The following is a 10,233-nucleotide window of genomic DNA, read 5'->3' on the forward strand; positions in this document are numbered from 1 at the left end:
CAAAACAAACAAGCAAGAAAAATATAACCAGAGTCATGGAAATAAAGAACAAACTGACAGTAACCAGAGCAGAGGGGAAGAGTGATAATGGAGGAAAAATAGGGGAAGGACCATCAAGAAACATGAATGAAGGATACATGGACAAAGCCAAAGGGGGTAAATTCAAAGGTGAGTGGCAGGCATGGGTGGGGAAGGGGGCAGTGGGCAGTGGTGGGGTGAAAATGGAGACAGGTACTTGAACAACAATAATGACCCCCCCCGTAAAAAAAAAATAGATGAGAATAGATGAAGTCAGAAATGAAGAATCGATCAGTCAGAACTTTGACTTTACTCTGAGTGAAGAGGGGAGCCACTGGAAAGTTGAAAGACAAAAAGAGATTTGAGCGATCTGTCTTTATTAAAGAAACCAAGCTTTTGTCATCCTGCCCATTTGATTTTTGAGTATTAATTTTAAGCTATTTATTAGGAAATAAAATGCAGAAAAAAGCCATTGACCCTCCCTAAATTCATGTCAAGGGATTCGAAAAGGAAATAACCTTCAGGAGAATTCACTTTAGGATAATTCACTATGTGTGGTACATGAGAGGACTTTGAGAAGGCACCTGTTGTCTAGATAACCACTGTGTCCCACTGATTCTGAGTTGCCCAGAAAATTCTCTTTCCATATAGGTGATAGGGGACTCAAGACTTGGAAAATTTTAGCTTAAGATAAAAAGTTTTAAGTCTAGCAAGTAATGTGTATGTTAAAGCTTTTATTTTAGAAAGTACTGATAAGGGCCATCCTGGCTCTTAGGAAAACAGTTGGCCCCCTGGGGCACTGATCCAAGATTACCACCTGGGGACATCTGAACCTTTGTTCCAGGGAGAGCAGAGGACCACCCTCCCCTAAGAACAGCTAACTGCACAGAACAGGAATGCTACATCTTTGCTCACCTAATCCTCTCTGAATTTCAAAGCCCTCACCACACTTTGTTTATCCACCCACTCCCATCTTATAAAAGGTCTGGCCTGAAAATAAAAGACAAGATGGTTTGTTAGGGCATGAACCCGCCTTCTTCTCAGATCGGGCCATGTGAATAAAGTGCCCATAAAAGGTTCAATTGCTGTCACGGATTATTGAACTTGGTAGTGACAGGCAGCCTGAATGCATGTGTCTTTTCCAGTTTTGTAAGGCCTGCTCTTCTCAGTTACCTGTAAAGCACTCTTTGACTTCTGAAATATAAGACCTCACTTTCCCTTTTTTCTCTTTTTTCAAATTTCTTTTTATGTACTCAATGTTGCCTTACAGTCATAGCAATGTTTATGCTTCTGTGAATTATCCATGATCACATGTTAAAAACTATTTCTTTCTGCTAATCTGTGTTTGTTATTTTGATGGTTAGGCAAGCCAAAAATATTTGGAAGATGGGAGGGACAATATTATTATATTTTAGCTTTCAAATTATCCAGGATTTGTGAGGCTGCTATGTGGTAAGCAGGGAGCTCAGGAATAAGACAAGTGCACCATCCAGGTGACAGGTAAGGATCGTTGGACCAGCATGAAAAGACGTTACAATTTCTGGATTTGTTCTGAGCCCCTAAAGTCAAAGAGTTCTCCGAAGAATTTAATGTGTGTTGTAAGAAGAAGAGAGGTGTTGTGCAAATACAAAGAGATTCAGAAAAATTGTAGAGAAGCACATTGAGGTCAATTATTTGGCTGGTATTAAAAATCTGAGGGCATCCTGAAGTCCCTTTTAACCATTAGTGGTCAAGTAAATACTTAGACATCAGCAATCATGTCCAGTGTCTCTTTCATACACTACTGTGTTCCCAGGGACTCAGACAGTGTGCCTGGTAGACTTACAGAATGAAATCATTGCACATTCACAGAATCTACAAATGAACAAGCAATGGACAATAACAATGTCTCCTGGACACCCACACACAGCATTTCTTATTGAATAAGACAACACTGCAATACTAGAAAGTTTACCATGAGTGCAGACCCCCTTATAAATGCATCTGTTGTTGTAGTCACAGCAGGACCTTTCTGGAGCATTCCTGCTGTAGGCAATTTAGGAACTAAATTAAGTTAAATGTAGGAGTATTTGAAAGATAAGCAAACTGAGCAGGAGCCCCTCTAGGAGACTTTCTGGTCCCAATTTCTCAACAGTAAAAGGGGACTGGCATCTTTCAGGCAGCAACATGCTCAGATACACAAATTGAAATTAGGGACACATGAAAACACAACTGGGCAGAATAAGCGATAAATAATGATAGCATAAACACAAAACTGAGATGTGAGCCAGGGTCAGAGGACTCCCACTTCTCTCTGAACAGGTGTGGATAAGATCACAACACATGTATTGAGTTACTATCCAGGAATTAAGGTCCCCATGATAGGAAAGCAACGAACACCAAAGCTAGGAATATTTTTATTAGCAGGTTCAAATGTAACTTTTCAATTTTCTGTAATAAGTCAGATGTTGATATATTTAGATGGCCAAAGAATGTCAGTACTTTATCTTGTTTGGTAATAATTTAGGTATATAGTGTCTTTAATTAATGACTAGGTAGAGTGGGATTGAGCTTTCAGTTAGATTTGTGCAACTGGAGGGTAGTGGCTGGGCTGTGAATGGAAGACTAGTTGCCACCCCAGATGTGCCTTTTAGAATATGGATTCTGCTCTTGTTATTGGGAACCAGAAGGCTAAAAATAAAATACAATGAGAACTTCCCTCTTAACTGCCTAGGAAGTACTTAGAAGGAGGACCAGTGAAAGAGGAACATTCACATGGAAATGCGAAGCCAATATTTACTTACTATTTATTTGCTTTGGAATCTCCATGTTATGGGATGCGTATGTGTATGTGTCCTGAAGCTTCAAACCATGATGCTTTTTGTTCTTTATCTTCAGAACAGCATATGTCTTAACTACCCAATACTTTTTTGTGTGTCTCTGTTTTTCAGTTCAGAATATTCATTAGTGTAATAAACTCTGTATGTTGTCTCTCATTAATCTGCCTCTAGTAATTTGATTATTAGATTACCTAGAGGAATTGAAAGGTGAGAGAAAAAACATCGTTTGCTCCCACAGCTGGCTGTTACGATTTCTAGTTGAATAGTAAATGGAAACCTGATTGCTGAGGCTCAGTTAGTTGGGCATTTTCACACAGACCAAAAAATGTCTCTGGTTTGATTAGAGGTCAGGGGACATGCTTGTGTTGCAGGTTTGGCCCCTGTCAGGGTCCCCACAATAGAAAAGCACTTGATGTTTCTCTCCCACATCAGTGTTTCTCTCTCTTTCTCTATTCCTTCCCCTTCTATAAATAAATACATACATAAATACATAAATAATACATAAATCCATAAATAGTTTTATAAAACAATAAAAGGGAAAAGGGAAACATCTGGCAGCTGTAAGTGAAAATGTGGAAACTTGTCAGGAAAACAGGTTGCAAGACATACATTGAAAATAAGAGTAGGATGCAGTCTGCTAAACACAAGGTGGATAGATCTGTTTCCTGCTCTTAAATTAACATCACCAACACAATCCCCAAACTGGATGCAGAACTTTGTGTTGTCTGCAAGCTGGAAGACCTCTGGACTCTAGTAACCATTAACCCTCAAAGAATGATGGCCGGGGAGAAATACATCAGATTTAAAAGTTAATAAAAATAGTAAAATGGATGTGGGAAGCCAAGCTTCCAAGGCTACAAACATTGAACCCCAGTCCCCTCATTACTACTCTGGCAGAGGGCCAAAATAAGAAGACGGTATTTGCACGTACTTACACAAATGTAAAGATTTTATTAGAAGAGATATCAATTTAGGAGGGGCAACTCTTTTGACATCTAATTAATTTCGGCATTCAATTTTTTTTGAACAATAGAGCTCTAAATTTTAATTGAATAAATGGCAAGCATATCTTTATTGGAAGTTAGAAGCTGCTAGAAGCAGCACAGGTAAATCCTCTTTTTAAAAAATTAATAAAAATTTTAGGGACTGTCTCTGAACTAAAGAAGGCTCCTATAGCTAATAAATGACAGCACTACACACCTCCTCCTTCTACACTTCCTTCACTATATTCTTTGCCTCTGAGGGTTTTTTTTTTTATTTAGTCTGAATTTCCCTCTTTATTTCCTACTTTGGTACACTTTTATCTCCTTTATATCTCCTCCACTATCACTCCCTAATAATCTTCAAGAAAATGACAATAGAAAATAGACAAAAATAATCCAGGATCTAGCAACCCCCTTAGGGGGAAAAATGGTTTTAAGCAGAGGGCAATCAAGGATTATATATATACTCAAAACTAAAAAAGAATATAAAAATGTATCTAAAAATTTCAAAGATTTTCTCTAGGACTCTGATGGGTTTGCAAGAAATTTTTTTAAAGAAATTATTTTATTGTTGTTCAATTACAGTTGCCTGTTTTTTCCCCTCACCACTCACCCCTACCCCAGCCAAACCCACCTCCCTCCACTGATTTCACCTGGCCTTGGTTTTGTCCATGTGTCCATTATAGTTATTCCGGAAAACCTTCCCCCCATTCTCCCCTCCCACCTCCTAGTTGAACTGTTGGGACACAAGGTCACAGCTATTCTGACCTCCCCCAGTGAATGCACCTATGGCTTCCTGGGAGTGAAGCCACAGATTTACCAAATAAGGTTCACTGGCAAACTCCTGAGGAGAAGTCTGTTCCCTTGAAAAAGGGATAGAGAAAACTTAAATAAAATTCAAAACAAGAAAAAAAAATACCAAGGCAAGCAAATGACTGCTCAGTGGAATATAAAATTGCTCCTTTTCCTCCTTACTTATAGTTAAAAAGAAATTAAATTTAGAATAATAGGGGAAATTCCAAAAGCCCTTGTAGGTACTGGGACTACTTTGTCTCTTCTTAGCAACATCCAATTAAGAGTAAAGCTTTGGTGCAGATTGTAGGGATATCTTTTCAACTAACAATTGTCCTTATGTCACAACCTATCCCCTTCCAAATACAAATTGTTAGGAGGCACCTTATGAATTTACTGTTCTAATCAGCCTCAGTTTACCAGACAGGAAGAGATTTTGTTTAAACTTGTGACACCCAAATAATTTTTTCCTGGAAGGGTGCAATGCATTTGAATACTGAAACAATTGGGAAAATACTAATAATAAAGGAATTTCCACAAGATGAAAAAAAATATCCTTGAGACTGAACTTCCCTTGCTCATTGTTCCAATGGAATTTTGAGCTCTTTCCAGTACAGATATTTTTGAGATCAATCACCCACTCCTATTACAATAACTATTTATGATTCTTTGCCTCTGCTTAATATTTGTCATTTTACTTGAAGACCTGATGCAATTGCTGTATTTAAACCCATTACATCAAATTACTTTAAAAGGAGACATGCCCTGGCTGGTGTAGCTCAGTGGATTGAGCACGGGCTGTGAACCAAAGTGTTGCAGGTTCAATTCCCAGTCAGGGTACATGCCTGGGTTGCAGGCCATGACCCCTAGCAAAGGCAGATTGATCTCTCTCTCTCTCTCTCTCTCTCTCTCTCTCTCTCTCTCTCTCTCTCTCTCTCTCTCTCTCTCCCTCCTTTCCCTCTCTAAAAAAATAAATACAATCTTTTAAAAAATAAAAAAAATAAAAGGAGACATAATTTATATAGAAGTTTCTGTAATTCTCCCAACTTGGTGGTAAAGAAATCAAATAAAAAGGATGGAGACTTGTACATAATCTCAGAGCCATAAATAAAAATAGTTATTTCCACATATTCTGTGATTCAAAATCCACATACATTATTACCAAACATTTATTTAAATATTTTAAGGAATATATTTATATAGTGCCTTGTTCAGCAGTTCAGTAAAAAACAAAAATGCATTGTCCATATTTCTTTGCCTTCACTTGGGAAGATTACCAGGGATATACAGACAGTCCCACCTATTTCTCACAGATAATATGATTTGATTTACTTTTGTGCCCTAGGACATTACTAGACTTACAGAAAAACACACTTTTTCTATTACAACAGCTAGCAAAAAAAGATCAGATCTCAAAGAATAAGCTTCCATTTTGCAACATCAAGTAAAATAGATTGACAATCTCATATCTAAAGATTGATACCAATTTATAGAAAGATGTAATGGAAACTGTTTTCTCCCTCTTTTAAAATAAGGATAGAAATTTAGAGGATCTTGTGTATCACTGGATAATGTTACATAGGTTTAAATTTTTTTCCAGTTTTTATGTGTCTTATCAAAGTCAAATTGACCTTATCTAATTCATGGAACCTGCCTCCCTCTTCCAACCCCAAAGAAAAGCAAGCTGTAAAATCTCTAAACAATTATCTAAAGCTCATATTCTGACACATATTAAGTATAGATTTTCTAACTTTTTATACATAAATACTTTGGAAGTTTTAACTAAAATATATAGATATTTTCATACCTATACAATATTATCATCTGCAATTAGACTCAAGCCAAAGAGCTCCCTCCCTGTGTGAGTTATTTCTACTATAGACACACTAAGCAAACAAACAGAAAAGATAGCTATGGGCTCTCCATTTCTTATGTTTTCATTCTTTTGAATGTCCCCTGAATCCCCATCATACTCAACACTTCAGTAAGCTTTTAGCTTTCTGCACCTATTTTTAAAACCTTGATGTAACAGTCTTATTTGCATAATAAAGACATGCGTGATTGCATTTTGCCCATTCACCATCTCTTTGTTTCCAGGGATGGATCACAGGAAACTCCTTGCTGATGTTGTCTTAAGGTGGTTTACATATGAATTTGTAAACAATGAACAGTAATATCACCAAGCTGCAAAGACAATATGTTCTATGATGGACACAAATAAAATTTTTATTTACCTGAGTAAGAAACTCCCAACAATCAGAAATAATTGTTCTAAATTGGGCTTGCCATTTGGCTAAAAATCAGATACCCAATATTTGCACTAACAGTAGCTATGCCCTTGGTGTACCTCACAACTTTAGATGTTGTGGAAGCAGCAATCCTTCTGAATTTACTCTGGGAAGTGCATTAAAGATAGAAAATAGGTTGCAGAATTATTAGACGTAATACAGATATTGAAACATTGGAAATTAACAGACTCTCAAGACTTCTCAAGTTGCTATCATGAAAGCAAAAGGAATTCACTTAGCTGATGCTGTAGCTAATTGGGAAGTATTAAACAGCCAAATTATTTTGACCTGAGAATGCCTGTTGCTTCCTTTTAAATCAATAAAAGGCTGTCTTTTACAGTTCTAGTGGACCACTGCCCAACACAAAAGGGAATCTGAGAGCTAATGGGGCAATTTTGAACCAGAAAAACATACATGGTGTCAAACAGAAACCAGTCTTACCTGAAGGGACTCAATCATTGATACTTTAACAAGTACATGAGCTACCACAATGGGTTTTTAAAAATATGATCCCAGGAAGTAAACAATATTACTGGAAGCCTCTTCCTATATCTCTTAAAGTCTGTAGCAGATGTTCTATCTGTCCAAATATGACACTGGAAAATCATTCAACTATTCCCAAATAGATTTCCCTCTTTCCCCAGATGTACATGAAATGTGGTAATTGAATTATATATAAAGACAACCATCTCAAGAATATGAATATGTGTTAGTTATAAACTATATATTTCTAAGTGGGTTGAGGCCTTTTCTTGTATTAGAGCAACAGCCTTAATTAACAAAGGTAAATTATTATTGGGAGAAATTAACACCAACTATGGAATTCCCCCTGACTTGCAGTGACTGAGAGACTCATTTCCCTGGGCAAATAATATAAAGTGTTTCTGATATTTGGTCCATTTTATAATATTTTCATTTTACCCATTACCCTGAGTTTCTGGTTGGTAAAACATACAAAAAGTACAATTAAAACTCAACTAAATACATTTTCAAGAGATTTTAACCTGCTTGAGTTAAACATTTTTTAACCTAAAATATAACTATATTGATGAACACATAGCTTTTCTCCTCATTAAATATTCACTGGGCACCCTATGCATCTAAACAAAGGGACATATAGATCAATGTTACTAAGAGAAGTCAGGCTGCATTATTATAAAAAACGTATTAATCAACATGTAACATCTGATGAATTAGTGATATCCATTTCACAAGTGCACTCCTAGGCAACGATGATGACTTCAAAGATAATGACACATTTTTGTCTAATAGCAGAGATATCAATTAAAGACACACACAACCATTGTTGGATAAAATCTTATCAGGTGCCCAATAGCCAATGTACACCTACCTGCCTGTGATACTTGCCTTTACTGTTTGCAATCAAATATATTTAGAGGATGACAGGTTCCTGGTATTAGAGACAGACAGCTATCCCAAGACATCAACAAAGCCTTTATATTTATAAATTGATGTTGAATGTTATAAGTTTAAATGTATTTACCTGTCTATTAATATTAGTCATAACAATAATTATAGTTGTTCTTTGGGCTTTTCTCAGTGTGTATATAACACAACTGTTAATAATTTCTAAGGTGTATATGATAACATTTATGTTATCAAAAGTGCTCTATTTATGGTTTTTCTTTTGAGCCAGTGTAGTAAAAATGTAGTACTAGCCCTTGGCAAGTGAAATGGGAAAATTAAGAAAGATGGCCAAACAAACTGCAAAAGCAATTTACAGCCAGATACCAAGGCCACCAGGATGAAAAGACCTGGGTGCCTGGCAATGAAGAAACTATGTGTAGGACCTTGGTTTCTGGGTGTCCTTTCCATGCCTGGCATACAGCTGGTCATGTAATTTAGAACTTCTGCCCTGGTACTGATCAATTAGTGGAGATCACAGCCCTGAAAGGGCACATCTGAAAAAGCTGATGTATATCTTATTGAGATATTCCCTGAGGAGTCACCATTTTTAGCTTTGGAGAGGAATAAAACTCTTCAAGGAAAAGAATCCAGTGTGCACCCTTCTGGAGGTCTATCAACTGAATTGTTTTTTAGTAAATTTTCTTTCTTCTAATCTCTGACAAATCTGGAACAAGACTTACAACCAGGGGAGCAATGTGCAGTGGCAGCTCGGCCCAGGCAAACCCCCTAAACATTTCCACAAGCCCCCCCCTTTTTTCTGTGACTCTGCAGTAAGCTGAGAGCAGCTCCTCCCACACTCACCTCTTTCCATAATGTTGTAAGAGAGCTACAGCAGCCCCGTCCAGTCTCTCTTCTGAAAATCCTTCCATTCTAGGCCCATGCTTGTTTCACTGTCCCCAGCTTCCATAAATATATTCTCAAAAGCACCTGGATTTCTTTTGAGAAATTCTTCCTGCCCACAGTCAAGAACCCATGCATGACAGACTACCCTTAGGAAAACCTGCCCTGGGCCTAGACCGCTTTCTGGTAACATATTGAAATTGAGAAGAAATGCTATTGCAAAAGAAAAAAAAACAAGATGTGTGTGTTTTAAGAGAGGTAAAAAGCATGTAGTTTATCCTTATGAGTTGGTCGTTTCTGAATGAGTAAAAAGAGACAAACTAAGATCAAGGAAAGTTGTAGAAGGTTACTAAAATAAAAATATTGAGAAAGAAGTTTTATCAATAAATGCTAGAAAATAATTATGTGAATGTTCTTACACCCTAACTCAAGAAAGCCTATAAACTATATTAATTAAAATGGAAGCTGAAGTGGCTATAAAAACATGACCTTCTACAACTGCTGCTGAAGCAGAGGAAATGTACTTATGAAACTCTTAACTGTCTTCCTTGCCTGTGGAACTTTTAGATGGTAATTGTACCTTACATTGTGTTCTCACAGCCTGCTCCCTAAATTAACCTAAGGCAACAGCTTCCAAGTCAAACTAGAAGATATCAAATTTATATTCAATAATTAATAATTACTTATAGGTGGGTCATAGTAAATAGGATTCCATCTCATGGTCAGATTGTTAAAAGTGGTTTGTTGTAGAGAGTGCCCTTAAACTGTAAGTAAATGTAATTCAGGATGTAAAACACAGAGAAATGAGAGAGCAACACTTAGTCTATGATAGTTTAGAGGTTTGAAATGATCCAGAATGTTTTTCTAATAAAGACCTGTGGGTCGACTATCTCCCATTTACCTGCTTTACTCTTTTCAGGAGCTTTGACTGCCATTCAAGATTAAGGTCTTGCTGCATCACCAATGGCTAATCATTCATCAAGACAAATGCTGCCACTAAGGCTTTGTAAGATTTCCTTCCTAGCACTTGAGACAATATTGTCTAACCAAAACATCAGTCACCAA

Source organism: Phyllostomus discolor, chromosome 12, assembly GCF_004126475.2.
Source record: "Phyllostomus discolor isolate MPI-MPIP mPhyDis1 chromosome 12, mPhyDis1.pri.v3, whole genome shotgun sequence".
NCBI lineage: Eukaryota > Metazoa > Chordata > Mammalia > Chiroptera > Phyllostomidae > Phyllostomus > Phyllostomus discolor.